This window comes from Ascaphus truei, chromosome 4 (genome assembly GCF_040206685.1).
Source record: "Ascaphus truei isolate aAscTru1 chromosome 4, aAscTru1.hap1, whole genome shotgun sequence".
Lineage (NCBI taxonomy): Eukaryota > Metazoa > Chordata > Amphibia > Anura > Ascaphidae > Ascaphus > Ascaphus truei.
The window spans coordinates 244,570,438-244,587,469 of NC_134486.1; positions in this window are offsets into that span (position 1 = coordinate 244,570,438).

Sequence of the window (17,032 nt, forward strand, 5' to 3'; positions counted from 1 at the left end):
CCCTCCAGTCTTTTCTGTGCTGTCATCACTAATATTGCTTCCTTTGTTGCGTCAGCATCTGGGGGACTTGTACCTGGGAGGACCTCCATTAATTGGTTTTCAATGTTCTCTTCTAGAACATCTTCTCCATTCTTGTCACATAAACAATAATCTGTGTTTGGTTCCACACCATTTAGCTTCAGTACTTCAACTTGGGCGGACTCCCATTAACCCCAAGTGCACCCCATGGCGTCTCTCTATTACAGTTGGCAGACTCGTAGGCTTGGGCCTTTCTTTCCTGATTCCTTAACTTACTCCGGCAGGAGTATCGCTGGATAATCCGTGAGGTCTTTCTCATTTTACGATCACGGACACCCTTCCGTCCCGGTTTCATCCGAGACTGTATCTTTACAACGGCTGCCATCATGGCAAGAAATCCACTGTGGACCCAGTGGGCACTGCAGTATGACTGGATTCTTACTATGCTACTCCATCGCAACTTGGTCCTCCAATTCCATGTCTTGTGGAAAACAGACTGCAGTACTGCAACGGCATTGCAGTTACTCTTACAGAAACACACAACTTGCTCAGGTAGTTCAAACTTTGCCATCTTGTTTTGCAGTTGAGCTGTGTCCCCAGCACTCACTGTACCCTTGTCTTCACGGGTCTTATTTTCTCTGGGATACGGATGCTTGGGCAGGGCCAATACTTTTTCCTGTTGTGGAGACACCTGTGCCTTACTGTTCCACAGAGCCTCATTCTGTTTTAACTCTACTGCCATCTTTTCCATGGACTCCTTCCCAAGGGTCTTTTTCATATGAGAAACCTCCTGCTGGGCAGCAGTAAAGTCCCACATGTCATCCAGCTCAGTCTTCAGAGCCTCGAGCTCCTCGCCCAGATCACGCTTTTGCTTCTCTGCCTTCTTGTGGCCAGCACGCTTAGACTCCGGATCCTTCATCAGGTTTAAAGCTGTCCTTCTGCACTTCTTTTTCCACTCAGTGCAGTTGCCAGTTCAGCTTCTTTGGCGTCGAGTCGCGATTCCACATCTCTCAGCTGATTCAGAGCAAGAATTAAATCTCTTTCCTTTTTTCCATTTCTGGCCTGTAGCAAGTTTAGTGCCTCAGCGAGAAACTTCTGTCTTTTGAGTACATCTTGTAATTCTCCTCTTTGGGCCTCCATCTCTTCAAGGTGCTCTGCAGATTTCATCACTAGGATCGCTGCTGCCTGTTTTCCACGCCTTTTTCTCATTGGCGTACTGACTCTTTGGGATGGAGCAACCTATCTGATTCTCAATCTCTTGCTCCAATTTTTGGACCTTCGCCCGCTCACTCTCATACAGAGTCACCTGGCATCTAAGATCCGCCTCCAGCGATGCTCTGGTGATGCTCAATGCGGCCTTCAGCGCCTCATATTGCTCTGCAGGGACATACTGTTTACTCAGATTCTCCTGTAGCACTTGTACTTTGTGAGAAGCCAGGAAACTTTCTTTCTGTAGCACTCACTGCTTTTCCTCAGCATTTGCCTGTTTTACCTTGGCCTCTTGCATACTTGCATACAGCTCTTGCAGCTGGCTCCGCAGTCAGTGTTCTACATGTGTGCACTGCTCCAGGGAGACACATTCTTTATGCAGCCTTCTTTCCGAACTCTCCAGGGCTTCCTGCACTTCTAATTTTTTCTGTTTAAGTTTTTCTTTACTCTACAAAGTTCTGTGTTGAGCATGCGAACCGCGTGTTGAGTGACTTCTAGCTCTGTGAGGAAGTTTTGAACATCTTTCTGGGACATCTCATAATACTCTTTTCAATCAGCACTTGTTTGGTCCGACTCGCATGGCAGTAATTATAGCCTTTGTCATCCAAAGGCTAGTCGTCTTTTCCGTGACGATTGCGCCAGGTGCTTTGGGCTGTAGATCATCTCTGGTCTTATCTGACCACACGGGGTAAAAAAAGCTCGGCTGTCAAATGGAGACTGTCCTTTTTGCGGGGCCCCATAGGAGTCCTCCACCGCCTTATCATCGTCATCATACGATCTGAAGGGACCTGTGGTATGGTCAGGCTCTTAACACCATAAACATATCTCGTGTGGCGCCTTTCGTGGGGCCACGCCGGGACACTCATTGCTGAAAGGACATTGTTTTGTGTGGCCAGGCACATTACACAGAAAACACATTATGTCGCTCCATTTTTTTTTTCACTTTCAGGTGTTTTCTTCACATTGACCTCTGGAAGCGCTATTGCATCCACACCACACATTCTGTGTGTATGCTATAAGCACAACTGGTCATACACAGTGGGACAGACTTCACTCGCACAATCTGTTTTCCATTTGGTTGGGCGGCCATTTAAAATCCCCGCATTTATTTTCAAACCCCAGAGTTTCCACTCCTCAGTGCCTTTTGGACTGCATGCATTCTCCACCAATTGTGATGTCTGTATCATGTCGCAGTATCTTTTATTATTTCTCTACACAAGTTTACTTACAGGGCTAAATTATACACTAACAGGCCCACCGTCCCTTTAAGTCAAAATAAATCATAAAAATAACACCTACTCCTTCATAGGAGTCTAACTACACTGTAGCTGCAGCCCTCTCTAGCGGTAGCCACCAGCTAAGATGCTTGTCAGCTCAAAACATGTACTTACTGTATCTCTAAACAATAAACACAGTCTCTGCATGTCAATATAGTGTTTATCACTTATCTGTTTCTGTTGGGGCTCCAGGTAATTCCCTATGGACCCTGGGAGAGTTCAGAAAATCCCTCTTCTCTGTTGTTCCAGTATTATGGACAGGACATCCCTGCTTCAGCGCAGTCTCGCGTCCTTCATTCTGGGATTAAGACCCAGTCAGGCCCAGCAGACTCCACGACCACTGTCCAGCAGGTTTAGGGGACTGTGCCAGCATCTTCTTAGCTGTGGAGCTCTCTCTCTCTACTTCTCTGGGGAAAAGCAGTCTCTTTCTGAGCAAGCCGTTTCCTGACTTTTAACTCAGGAGTCCAGCTTGCTCAACTAGTTGCAGCTGCAGTAAGCTCTTACAGAGAAATTTAACCTAGTGCATGATGGAATCTATGCACTGCCAGCTTTGTAGTATCCAGACAGCATGATTATAATCACCACCCTGAGGAAGGTCGCTCTCTGCAAATCGAAACTTTGGCTGAGGTGCCTGTATTTCTTCAATACAATCTACATTTGAAATATACTCCTGGTGTGCTGTCTCCAATTTGCTGTACTCCAATCTGGTAATACACATAATATATATATATATATATATATATATATATATATATATATATATATATATATATATATATATATATATATATATATATATATAGCCGTGACCCCTGATTCACCCCGAGGAATGGGAGGTTGTGCTTGCAAAGAGTAGTTGCAAAGCCCGCGAAGGAGGAGAGTACAATTTGGCGAGAGAGGAGCAGTCCCTTGACCCAGCAGCCCTACGGGGAGGGTCAGGTCAGAGCGGTTAGCCTATGGGAGGAGGAGTTGCCAGACATATAGGCAGGGGTTGCGCGCACGTGGAGTCAGAGCTTCGTGGAGAGACGAGGAGACGGAGATACTGCGCTGGGAAGTTGTACTCCCAGGCGCAGGCCAGGTGCCCCCGGCCCAGTTAGCCCTGAGTCACCATAGAGACAAGCTGAGCTAGGGACACCCTTAGTAAGGGTTTTACCCCCTAACTATTAGTATTGTTCGGGACTATTCTGTCGAGAAGGAGATCGGGCTCAGACCTCCGTAGAGTGGCCAGAGTTCGAGAAGAAGCGCCCCGGATCCTAGCGAGGGCAAGAGCGTGGTAGAGACTCTTTTCAGAGACTCAGAGACTCTTTTCGAAGAATCGTAGCAGTTCCGAGCACCGGAGTGCTCGGCAGGTATTTCATCAAGTGCACCAACTCTACCTTTCAATCACCTGAGACATAGTGGCTGCGCAGTCACCCATACACATACATACGACCTGTGGGAACGGGAGAACTGATTAGCGAATTTGGACACGGGGTGGGATCACCCGGTGGCAAGGATGTTGACGTCCTCCGTGGCGTGTTAAATGATGTGTACCAGCATACCGGAATGTCATGGCATGTAATGTATCGTAAGGTTGATCTATCAGTAAACAAGATTGGTTTTAGAACATGGTCGTGTAAGAGTCATTCTTGTATAAACGTCCTGCGAAGACTAACTCCCCCTTTGGCGGGATCTGTCGCAGGTGGAGGCGCTGCACCTATATATTGTATGCACCTCAGGCTCTCCGTGGCAGAGGCTTGGGCCCTGTGAGCCAGCAGGTAACACAGCACAGAGTAACAGCTTGCCAGTGATAGGAAGCAGGGTTACATATATATATATATATATATATATATATATATATATATATATATATGTATATATATATATATATATGTATATATATACAGTCAGCTGGCACTTCCATAAGCAAAGGTGTATAGGTAGGTGCAAGTCCCATAAATAATTATAAGGTAACGATACCGTGTAGATTCCACAAAATCAGGAGACCGCACTCAGTTCTGAAACAGGTAAAGTGTGTATTGGGGAAACAAGGCACAAAATTCCAACGTTTCGGTCCCCCAAAACGGGACCTTCCTCAGGGTAGTGCAGTGAGGGAAGAACACAAACAACCATGTTATATGCCCTAAAAACCATATGTGACAATCAAACCATTAATCAATTAGCCCCAAAGTAATGAAGCAAGCAAAAAGCCTGCCAAACCTGTGTCCCAAACGATCTCTGTAATGTGCTGCAGCCGCCATTTTGATTAAGGGTTCCATCAGCCATTAGGGTTTATATGCTGCGCTTGCATGTCGTCCGTGGTATCTGTATGTTACGCCGGTGCTGCCCGCAGTCCAGACCCGTCCCCTGAGCTGAAGGGGGAAGTGGTAATACACGCACCCGCAGCAAAGGGAGCGTGTCCGGAGTGTGGTATGAAGCGTTGCCAGGCCACATGTAGTAAGGTAGACAATACTTGCCGGTAACGGTTGTAGAGATAGAGTGAAGGATGCCTCGCCGAAGTCAGGGAGTGGAGAGTGGAGATAGGTCGTTGTCCAAGCCGTGTTCAAGGGGTTACCAGAGTGAGCGTTGTCCAAGGAGTGCCGAGATCGAGAGCCAGAGGGGGTAGTCGTACGAGCTGCGTCAGAACCTGTGAAAACACTGAGAGAATCCAGAAGTACTTCCATGCAGAGACTAAGTCGAGCAAAGACTGAGAGCAGAGAGGAGCTAGATAAAGCAGGAAGGTCCAATTAGGAACGGAGGCGGGACAGGAAGAGCTACAGGGAGACACTGCAGATTGGTGCAGGCATAACAGGCCAGGTGAGTCTTGTTGGTAACCTGAGTATGCCGTGCAGTGTGCGGGGGTGGAGCCTGAGGTCCGGGGGACAGGAAGAAGAGTGTGCAGACTGAGCATGCTCCGTAACTCGTGTATGCGCGTGAACCGAGCCAGTGCATGGTGCAGGTGTGCGTGCAGGAGAGCGTGGGCGCGCCCGGCGCTGAGCAGAGGAATCGCCGAGGGGAGTGATCCCGCGACGGCGGCAGGGGCGAGGAGCCATGGAGGCCGGTAAAGCAGGTTTCTTTTGTGTGTCCAGGGGCTCCCTGCGGGAAGGGGGTGCTCTGTGTGGGGAGCGTGGAGAACGCCGATTCCTGACAGTACCCCCCTCTTCAGGAACGGCCTCAGGACGGTCCAAGAACGGTTTCTCTGGAAACTTTTTCCTGAAGGACTTAAGAAGGGCCGGGGCATGAATGTCCTTTGAAGGTACCCAGGATCTCTCTTCAGGGCCAAAGCCCTTCCACTGCACCAAGAACTGGAGCTGACACCTGGATAGGCGAGAATCCAAAAGAGAGTGAACCTCATATTCCTCGTTATTTTGTACAGTAATAGGATCCGGTTTATGAGTCTGATCCAGAAAGAAGTGACTGGAGATAAATGGTTTTAAGAGGGACACATGAAAGACATTGGGAATCTTCATACTGGGTGGTAGTTGGAGCCGAAATGCCACGGGATTGATTTGTTCGCAAATAGGGAAGGGACCCAGGAACTTAGGTGCCAGTTTAGGAGATGGTACCTTGAAGTGGATATTCTTAGAGGAGAGCCATACCAAATCCCCTGGTTTGTAACTGGGCGCCGAACGACGACGACGATCGGCCTGTAGTTTCGATCTGCGAGAGGAGTTGAGAAGGGTAGACTGAATCCTGGACCATGCGGTTTGGAGGGAAGAAATGCGTTCATCTACGGCTGGTACTCCAGAAGGGATGTTGGGGATGGGAAGACAGGGAGGATGGAACCCATAATTTATAAAGAAGGGTGACTCCCGGGTGGACTCGTTTTTGGCAGAATTAACGGCATACTCTGCCCAAGAAAGGAGTTGAGCCCAATCATCCTGGAAATCGGATATGAAACATTTCAGGTACATCTCCAGGGATTGATTGATTCTCTCTGTTTGTCCATTGGACTGAGGATGATAGGCGGAAGAGAAGGAAGAAGAGATGCCCAATCTCTTCGTGAAAGCTCTCCAAAATTTGGATACGAACTGAGAACCTCTGTCAGACACAATGGACGAAGGGATCCCATGAATCCAGAAAATCTGCTCCGTAAAGATATCAGCAAGGGCGGGGGAGGTGGGTAATCCTTTAAGTGGGATGAAATGGGACATCTTCGAGAACCTTTCCACGACCACCAAGATGGTGTTCATTCCTCTGGACCTGGGCAACTCCACGATGAAGTCCATCGAAATGTGGGACTAGGGGCGGTCGGGAACTGGAAGGGGTAACAGAAAACCCTGAGGCTTTTGATGGAGAGTCTTGCTTTGAGCGCACGTGGGGCAGGCGCGGGTAAACTCCAGAATATCTTGAGACATCCTTGGCCACCAGGAATTCCGACGAATGAGATCAGTAGTCTTCTTAAAACCTGGATGACCTGCAGATTTAGAGGAGTGACCCCAAGACAGGACCTCTGGAACAAATTTGGAAGGTACAAAGAGTTTATTGTCGTGAACGACCAAGTCCTTGGGAATGCGTCTCTGGGAGTGCAAAATCTTGTCAAGATTCTTGAAAGAAGACGTGGCGAGAATCCTCTCATGCGGAAGGATAGTTTCCAAAGATTCCTCTGGCCTCTCTTCAGAAGAATGTATACGGGAGAGTGCGTCTGCCTTTACGTTCTTGGTCCCGGGAATATAGGACAGGTGAAAATCGAATCGAGAAAAAAAAAGAGCCCAACGAGCCTGTCGTGGACCAAGGCGTCGAGCGTTCTCCATGTAAAGAAGGTTCTTGTGGTCCATGAGAATAGTAAACGGCTCTTTCGACCCCTCCAGCAGGTGTCTCCACTCTTGAAGAGCCATCTTCACGGCCAGAAGTTCCCTGTTACCCACGTCATAATTCCTCTCGGCAGTCGAGAAATTCTTGGAAAAATATGCACAGGGATGTAACTTATCTTGGGGCGTGGGTCTCTGAGAAAGAACGGCACCAGCGCCGCAATCAGAAGCGTCGACCTCCAGGACGAAGGGAAGTTCAATGTTGGGATGACGGAGAATAGGTGCGGATATAAAGGCTTCCTTGAGTGTCTCAAAGGCGGAGATGGCCTCGGATGACCAAGCAGAAGGATCAGCTCCTTGTTTGGTGAGCGCAGTGAGGGGTGCCACAATGGTGGAAAAACTCCGTATAAACTTACGATAATAATTAGCGAACCCTAAAAAACGTTGTATGGCCTTGAGAGAGTTGGGTCTTGGCCATTCAGTGACTGCTTGAAGTTTACCGGAGTCCATCATAAAGCCCTCATCGGAAATGATGTACCCCAGGAACGGAGTAGAGGTCTGATGAAAGGTGCACTTCTCCAGTTTGGCGTACAAATGGTGTTCACGGAGACGGGAAAGGACGTAGGAGGTGTGGCGTATATGGTCCTGGAGATCTTTGGAAAAAATCAGGATATCATCCAAGTATACAATAACAAAAATATTGAGTACCTTACGAAAGACGTCGTTGATGAAATCCTGGAAGGCAGCGGGAGCATTACATAAACCGAAAGGCATTACCAGATATTCGTAGTGTCCACTACGCGTGTTGAAGGCCGTCTTCCATTCATCCCCCTTCCTGATGCGCACCAGGTTATAGGCACCACGTAGATCCAACTTGGAAAAAATCTTGGCCCCCTGTAATTTATCGAACAGTTCGGTAATAAGGGGAAGGGGGTAACGATTTTTAATAGTTACGTGGTTTAAACCCCTGTAGTCGATGCAATGCCTCAACGACCCGTCCTTTTTCTTGACGAAGAAAAACCCAGCCCCTGCTGGGGAATTGGAGTGACGAATAAAGCCTTTCTTGAGATTCTCCTGGATATATTCATCCATAGCGTGAGATTCTGATAATGACAAGGGGTAGGTCTTGGACTTGGGTAGGGAGTAACCTGGAACTAGATCGATCGGACAATCGTAAGTCCTGTGTGGCAGCAAGAGGTCTGACTGTACCTTATTGAAAACGTCCCGGAATTGATGGTAAACGGAAGGTAGAATAACTTCGGGAACAGAGGTATTGGCCAGCAGTTGATGAGTCTCGTCTGACCTCGGCCTCCAGGAAATGGGAGCAGAGGAAGTCCAGTCAATGAGAGGATTGTTAAGCTGTAGCCAAGGAAGACCAAGGGTGATGGGTATCCCAGGAGCGTGAATGGCATCGAGAACTAAGATCTCCTTGTGCAGATGTGAGGACAGAAGCAAGGGAGCCGTCTCTAAGGAGATGTGGGCCGGGGTAAGAGGACGTCCATCGATACCGACGAGTGCGATGGGAACCTTCTTTCTCATGAGTGGTATGCGGTTTAACCTGGCGAATTCAAGATCCACGAAGTTTCTTCCAGCTCCTGAGTCAATGAAAGCGGCGGTAGAAGTCTTGAACTTATCGCCTGAAAGGGAGACTGGAAATGTAAGTTTCTTAGGGAGTTCATCTTTAGAAAGGGGACGTGGAGACATTACACCCAGAGAGAGCCCCTCTGTACTCACTGGGTGTTCCCGTTTCCCGGACACAGTGGACACTCCCGAACCAGATGTTCCATGGATCCACAGTAGAAACACAATCCCCCGGCGTGGCGGAACTGCTGTATCGGTGTGCGGATGCATTGTACCCCCAATTGCATTGGCTCTGGCAACTCCAGTGCAGGACGAAGAGGTATGGTAGCACTTGGGGGAGCAGGAGTGTTGCTGGGAGTACTGGAGAACGGAACTTGAAAGTTATGGAAGCGAGTGCGCTGATGCTCAGAGCGGCGTACCTGGATACGTTGATCCACTCGGACAGCCAAATCAATGAGGAACGCCAATTGATCCGGCCTGGATTGGCGAGAGAGTTCGTCCTTGATGGGATCTGCCAGGCCTTGCCAGAATACGGAGACGAGAACCTCTTGTCCCCAGTTAGTCTCGGCTGCTAGAGTCCGGAATTCCACAGCATACTGTGTCACCATTCGCCGTCCCTGAGTGATCTGGAGGAGAGAAACAGATGCCATCTCCCGACGAGCGGGAGATTCGAATACTCGTTGAAACTCGGCTTTAAATGCCGGGTAATCTTGGGTAAGGTCAGAACGTCGCTCCCAAACCGGGGAAGCCCAAGCCAGGGCGCTGCCAGTGAGGAGGTTATAAATGTAGGCTACCTTCTTGCGATCAGTATTGTAGAGATCGGGGGCCATATCAAACTGCACCTCACACTGGTTTAGGAAACCCCTACAATCTTGCGGTTCACCTGCATAAGGCTTGGGGGGAGGAATCCTTACATCTGAGCTGCTAACTGCGCTTGCGGAGTGGGGGCTTACATCTGGCGGGGTTGCGGTCGATACCCTGTCTGAGAGTACTGCAACCTGGCGTGTAAGTGCCACAATTTGATCCACCATGGCCTGGTTTTGCTGAAGCAGATTGGAGAGAAACTGTTGAAGTTCGGTCTGGTCTGCATCTTGTGGGCTCGACATAATGTTACGCCGGTGCTGCCCGAAGACCAGACCCGTCCCCTGAGCTGAAGGGGGAAGTGGTAATACACGCACCCGCAGCAAAGGGAGCGTGTCCGGAGTGTGGTATGAAGCATTGCCAGGCCAGGTGTAGTAAGGTAGACAATACTTGCCGGTACCGGTTGTAGAGATAGAGTGATGAATGCCTTGCCGAAGTCAGTGAGTGGAGAGTGGAGATAGGTCGTTGTCCAAGCCGTGTTCAAAGGGTTACCAGAGTGAGTGTTGTCCAAGGAGTGCCGAGATCGAGAGACAGAGGGGGTAGTCGTACGAGCTGCGTCAGAACCTGTGAAAACACTGAGAGAATCCAGAAGTACTTCCATACAGAGACTATGTCGAGCAAAGACTGAGAGCAGAGAGGAGCTAGATAAAGCAGGAAGGTCCAATTAGGAACGGAGGCGGGACAGGAAGAGCTACAGGGAGACACTGCAGATTGGTGCAGGCATAACAGGCCAGGTGAGTCTTGTTGGTAACCTGAGTATGCCCGTGCAGTGTGCGGGGGTGGAGCCTGAGGTCCGGGGGACGGGAAGAAGAGTGTGCAGACTGAGCATGCTCTGTAACTCGTGTATGCGTGTGAACCGAGCCAGTGGATGGTGCAGGTGTGCGTGCAGGAGGGCGTGGGCGCGCCCGGCGCTGAGCAGAGGAATCGCCGAGGGGAGTGATCCCGCGACGGCGGCAGGGGCGAGGAGCCGTGGAGTCCGGTAAGGCAGGTTTGTTTTGTGTGTCCAGGGGCTCCCTGCGGGAAGGGGGTGCTCTGTGTGGGGAGCGTGGAGAACGCCGATTCCTGACACTGTAGAATCCATGGCTGATGTGGTTGCATGGCAACCTGCCTTACCATCCTGCTCAAGAGTCCCATGGTGCATTTGGTGCGGTCACCGTTTGCAAGTGCGGTATGCGCATGCGCAGTACCCTGTGGTTGATTGGATTTGGTAGATACAAGGTGCTTGGTTGTACATAAGTACATACACCCATGGCCCCTTTTATCCTCCTACATACCCATAAAAATGCGGGGATGTTCTCCGTTTGTCACGGAGTTTCTTGTGCGTAAGCCGCATTGATGATACAGCGCTAATGGCGCTTAACATTGAAAGCGCCCGCGGCGCCGAAAACGGATGAAAAAACGCCACGTCTGCCCGCGTTTTTAAAAATCCCGCGGTGGCGGCCGCAGGAGGTTAAAGGCGGCCGCCACTGTAAGTACATAAGTACTAAAGCATTGAGGTACTGAATGTATTCAGCATGATTGCCATACATTCAGTACCTCAATGCTTTAGTTCATCATTCTGGAGTGAATGGATGTTTTTGATTGGTATTCTGCTTTCTTTCTAGCAGCATTATGTTGTAACAGCTTATTTTTTGCAGCGGACATCCCACATAATGTGTATATGGAGCAGTCCCTGCAAGCAACATCATCAGTACTTATCCAAAGAAATCTATTGTTCCCAGCACACAAAGGCAAAAAATGGGATAAGCCAAAAGAGTTTTAATGAGCAAAAAAATACAAATCAACATGGGATGTAAGTGAAAAACAAAATCACAACATATCTAGAGAAAACGGGAGAAAAAACAAGAGAGGGAAGGAAGGGATGGGATTGGGTGAGAAAAACAACAAAGTAAGATGTACAGGGAAAGGCGGGCGGCAACGTTTCGGGGTAAGAACCCCTTCTTCAGGCCCGTTCCCAAAAGACACGAAATGTCTAGTGGTACTTCCCTGTTCCCTGTACAGATCTCCCTATAGAAAAGGTGCACCAATGCAATGAGCAAACGGAATGACTGTATCCTCACAGGGGGAACAGCAAACAGTCCAGGAGACAGTCCAGGATCTTCCAGCAAACACTTAGTGGAGACCAGAAATAGTCCAATAGACTACAAGATAAGGCAGTTCCAGAGTATCAAGTGTACACACCTAAATAAAGTCCATGTGATATCTCTCACTGACAGTCAAAAGGGAGCAACAGCATAGGCAAACTTGAAAGTAACAAAAATAATGTGGCTGTACAGACCAAGGTTATAGCTGATGCAGACCCAGTGTGTGCTCGTGAAGATTCTCTGGTTTGTAGTCCTCCTGCTCCCAAGGTGCTGGAACACTGAACCACCGGAGCCCTCTAAAGTACTTCCTTAATTTGACGTCATCATGTTGACACCGTGCTATTCCGATTGGCTGGGGAAGTGACGTCGTTTCCTATTGGTCCATTCAGTGACAGTGACGTGGTGAGGTTAGATGCACCGGTGCAGAGAGTCTCCCGGTCACATCAAAGCTTCCCCGTCACCAGGGTAACTATAAAGACACCACTGTGGCGTGCAATCCAAAGCAGCCCACATATAGACAAGCTGTCTCTTCCTGGTGGTCCCTCCATAGTGTCAGACGGGATCCACATGAGGCAGCAAGGGTGTATGTAAAAAGACACAGAAAACACGGATTAAAGGAAAATATAGGAACAATGATGAATACAATGAATGAAATGTAAACAGTAATATCCTAAATAAACACATAGAACTAAACAAGTGTGCCACATGTGTTTATTATTGCCGGGGGCTCAGGGGTTCCCAAAAAGAGCTTGCTGAGGTTCTGTTTTGTTAACCCATTCTCAGCTGTTCCAGCTGGTGGAGGCAAGTGGCTCCTCCTTCCCAGGTTTTAAGCCCGCCCCTCCCCACTTCCCTAGTTTGCAAGTGCCTCATTCTGCTGGATATAGACCCACTGTGGTCTTTCTCCCTCCTAATAGAGTTAAATTAGAATTTTAATCCTAGTAGAGGTATATTAGTATTTTATCTGGTAGTGTTAGGCCTTGCGAACAGGTGTCTGCCTTGACGTGGCTCGCAAGCTTACAACGCATTGGCCAAAGGGTTAAACTAAATGACCCTATTTCAAGAGAATATATAAGTATTTTACTGTGTGTTTCTGTCATGTTGGATGTAGCATTGGGCTTCTTTGTCGTCTGTTGTATATTATTGCAGTATCCTAACTGGAATGCCCCTCAACTATGGGAAAAGACAATACTATCTATGATAACGCAAAATGAATAAATGGTGTATGTTTATGAACATGTGTATTGCTGATAATGTACAACAGAGCCCTAAAAAGGGAGTGCCCATGTATGTCTGATGGCAATGCTGTATATATTTGAGCAGCAACAAGAGGGACAGGCAGAGGTGAGGGAGACAGGAGTGCCAAAGGACCGATCACAGCAGACGACGATGAAAATGGCAGAGCCGGTGAGGGTCACACAATTCAAATGTGGGATACTAAGTCATGGTGAGCAGATCTGTGGATAGAAGACAGGGTACATTACTGTGTGAGACTGGACTACGACGAAGGGACAAACCCGTATACAGACGGAACTGACACAAAGGAAACAAGTTGAAAGTTAAAAATAGCAGCTCAGATCCATTTCCTTATTCATACCTTCTGGTATCATAGAACCCAATCACCGTATCCACTGTGTCTCCTTTTGAAGTAATAACTCACTCATGCTTTAGTCAAAGAATTGTATTAAATGACCGTCACTTATAAACAGAAAAACATAGGAGTACAGTATGTAACTACTGTATATAATTTGTCATATTGGATGTAGCATTGGGGCTTTTTGTATTTTGTTCTCTTGACAACTCTTTAAAATCTATGCCAACAAAAAAATACCTGTGTAGTCATGCCTAACAATGCCTACTGTCATCTCTCCTGCTGGCAGCAAGACCTGGTAAGTTACAGGAGTGCCAGCAGTAATTATGGAGGTTTGCCCTCACACCCTGGTGAGGTGCCCTATGTATGGATGGGAGTGGCTACATGTTCTGAGTCCATGGTTAGTGACCTCAGAGATGTGCCTGCCTCCTGAGGTATATAAGGCACTGCACTGCCTAAAGTTAGTGCGTGTGGTTGCTGCGAGTTGATGGTGCAAGGTGAAGCAGCCAGTTAAAGGTGCCCACTAGTGCAGTAACTAGTGGCACAATTTATATCAATACGGAGAAGGCCAACTGTGTCCAGGGACCTGGCACAGGGGTGATCTCCCTACGGGGAGAGGAAATCCCACTCCATTGGGAGGGCATACCTTTTGAAGGGAATCACGGAGAATGTGGGGCTGAGACGGTTAACTGTGATGGGCAGCTCGCCCACTTCTGGTACAATAAAGATGACTTGTGCAAAGAGAACCCCCTGGTGTGAGTTTCCAATTACTCTCCTGGGGCCCTCACCACCAAGAAGGAGTTCCTCATCAGGACCATCTACCTGCATACGCATAGATCCTGATGAGGTGGAGGCGCTGCACATGATGTAAGTAGGACTCGTCACCCACTACCTCAGATACCTGTCTTGCATGGCACCCCCAATACCATCAAGCGGGAGACTCAGGAGTCCTGTTGCGTACAGGTGCACCACCATACACAGACATGTACGGGGCTGGATAGACCACAGGGGCCAATGTGAGATTGGGGGGGTCAGACCAGACACGAACACCCGTTACAGTTGGAGGCGCTGCTGAGATACCTGTCAACAGGACAGGCTTTTGCTAGGCACCCTACAAAATAGGAAGAGTGTATGCTGCCACTTTGTGCTGCGTAGGAAGGAGCCAGGGGTAGTCCAGGGAGGCCACGGAGATGCGGAACGCACAGACGCCCTGGGATTCTTAGGTCTGGAGCAGGGCTATAGCTGCCTGAGTCCCTTGAGGTAGTGCTAGTGGTAAGACGCCTAAAGGGATAAACTGGTAACTTAGAGCAGGAATCCTGGAGAGGGTCTGCGCTAGACTGACCAACAGTAGGTAGACGCCAAAGTATTGCATGGACGAGCCAGACTACTCTAGCCCATTCCAGACACTCGATACAGGGAGCACAGACTGGAGGAAGGAGATACAGCAGACACAGAAAGAGTGAGCCTAGCCTGAGGTAGTGCAAACACGAGTCAGAGTTACATTAGGTACACAAGGTGGTGCACAAGGCATATTAATTGTATTGGTGTGGCAGCTGCCCCGCAAAGTGGAGCTCCATGTACAATAATTCAAGGAACAGTATTTTAATGGCGAACGACGGAATGGAGAATCGGCGCAGTGCGGAAGCTCAAGTATGGTTGACTGAGGCCGAAGGAGAGAATGAATATGAGATGATGTATGAGGAAGAGGAGCCAGCTATAGAGGAGACTTTAGTGAGCCTGTTGTGGAATGGCGTGAAAACAATAGTGGTACCGTGTATGGCCTGCTTTGAACCTTGGAGAACTGACCCTGAGGACAGTGACGGGGACAGTAGTGTGGTGAAATGGGAGGCACGAAATGGACTTATTTGTCATACAAAATACAAACAATTGAACGCTACCTCAAAAATGAATCCGAGTGACAGTGCAATCCAAAATGGCGGGTCCCGCGGCCCTGGGAAACAACCACGTGGGCCAGTTACAGAGAATATTGCAAAAGCTCAATCTGCAGAAAGTTGGCCAGGAGTGGCGCCAACAGAGAGACCCCTCCCTGTTGGGGGGTATGGCGCGAAAGCTGGAGCCGCGGCCACATGGACTGTGACTAGTTCCGCCCCTGTGCTGGGCCAGCCTACAAGTCTATGGGACATCCCCCAAGTTTCAACCAAGGGGAGTGGTTTCTTGTCTTGGTGGAGGTGGATGGAGAAAGCTGGAGGAAGGGTTGGTGACCCAGCCCATGCCCTTCAGTTGCGAGGAACCAGCAAGCCGTACAGACCACTAGTGCGAGCACCTCCATTGGTGACTATGGCTTGCAAACTAGAACAAGGGCCCTTGATAACAACTCATCCCTACTCGGCTCCAGAAGGCTTCCTGATTCTCCGTGTAGAGGGCGTAGAGACAGTAGCCTGCCTATGCTTGCAGTGTCGACTGCCGGGCGGAGCGGTGAGCTCTACCGCTCGATGCGCCCAGTGTGGACTACAATATCTGTGGCCCACGCCTACTTTTATGCCGATGCAAGCAGTAGAGACTGCAGAAGATGCCGCTTTGCTGGCTGCGGAACTCCCTGGTGCGCTCTGGAGGGAGGCTACGAGTCCCAGTGAACAGGGACCCGCTCCGGTAATTAAAACAGAGCCGATCGAGAGAACTGGTCACCGACACGGTGATAAGAGGGACCCGCGCCGCAAATCACCAGGCGGAATGCCCTGGCCAAATGCCAAATTGGAGTCTTCGGATGAGGAGTCCCTTAGTATTATTGCCGTTACTACCCGATCTCAGGCGTACCATAGCAGCAATAAGACTAAAAGAGTGCCACTTACCGGTGCCGGTGAAGAACGGAGCAGAGTATCGCCCATTCTGCGGTGGAGTCCCACGGCTGTGGTGACCAGCGGATCAGATGGCAGCAGGACCACTCCAACGCCCCGGAGTGGTAAGCAGAGTCCATGCTTATTCCAGGCTTCCAAGATGGTGGTTGCGGAGGAAGGAAAGAGCCAGGCCCTGGCGGTGCCACGGCGGAAAAAGGCATTGCCGGATCCGGATATCGTAGTGGAGGAAGAGGTCCCGCTTGGGGATCCAACCCAAGATGGCGGCGGTACAAGTGCGCATCCGGACATCACTTTCGATGGAGTGGCGAAGGACATGATAGTGCCCCGGCGATCAAGCAGTGGAGGTCGGACGCCCCGGTCCGAGAGGAGCGGGCGATCAAAGCAGCGATCGAGGAGTCGGGAGACCGGAGAGACGGAGAGTTCCTGCGGCGGAACCGGACCAGGTAGCGGAGAGGAGCGGGTCCTAGCCCTGCGGATACCAACTGTGCTGCCCTATCCCCAAACCTCAGTCCTAGCTAGACCCAAGGCCCTAGTTAAAGTTTCAGCCCCATTCACTTCCCATTTTGGTTCATCTTCTAGTTTAGGGATGACAGGGGATTCACGGATCGCTTCCGATGAACGGACTGGGAGCCTGGACTATAGGACCTCTGATGATGGGTCAGTGGGAGGAGGGAGGATAACACGACAGGTGTCAAGTGACTGTCCTAGTAATGTGAGTGTTACTATTGGGAGTCAGAAAAGGGGTTCGGACAATCAAGTACCGTCCGAGTGTACATCGGGCATATCTTCCGGGGGTGGCCCAGAGGAGGAAGAGCTGGAGGAGGTGTCATTAGAGGAGGTCAGGGAAACCCGATGGTGGGCTCCCTTA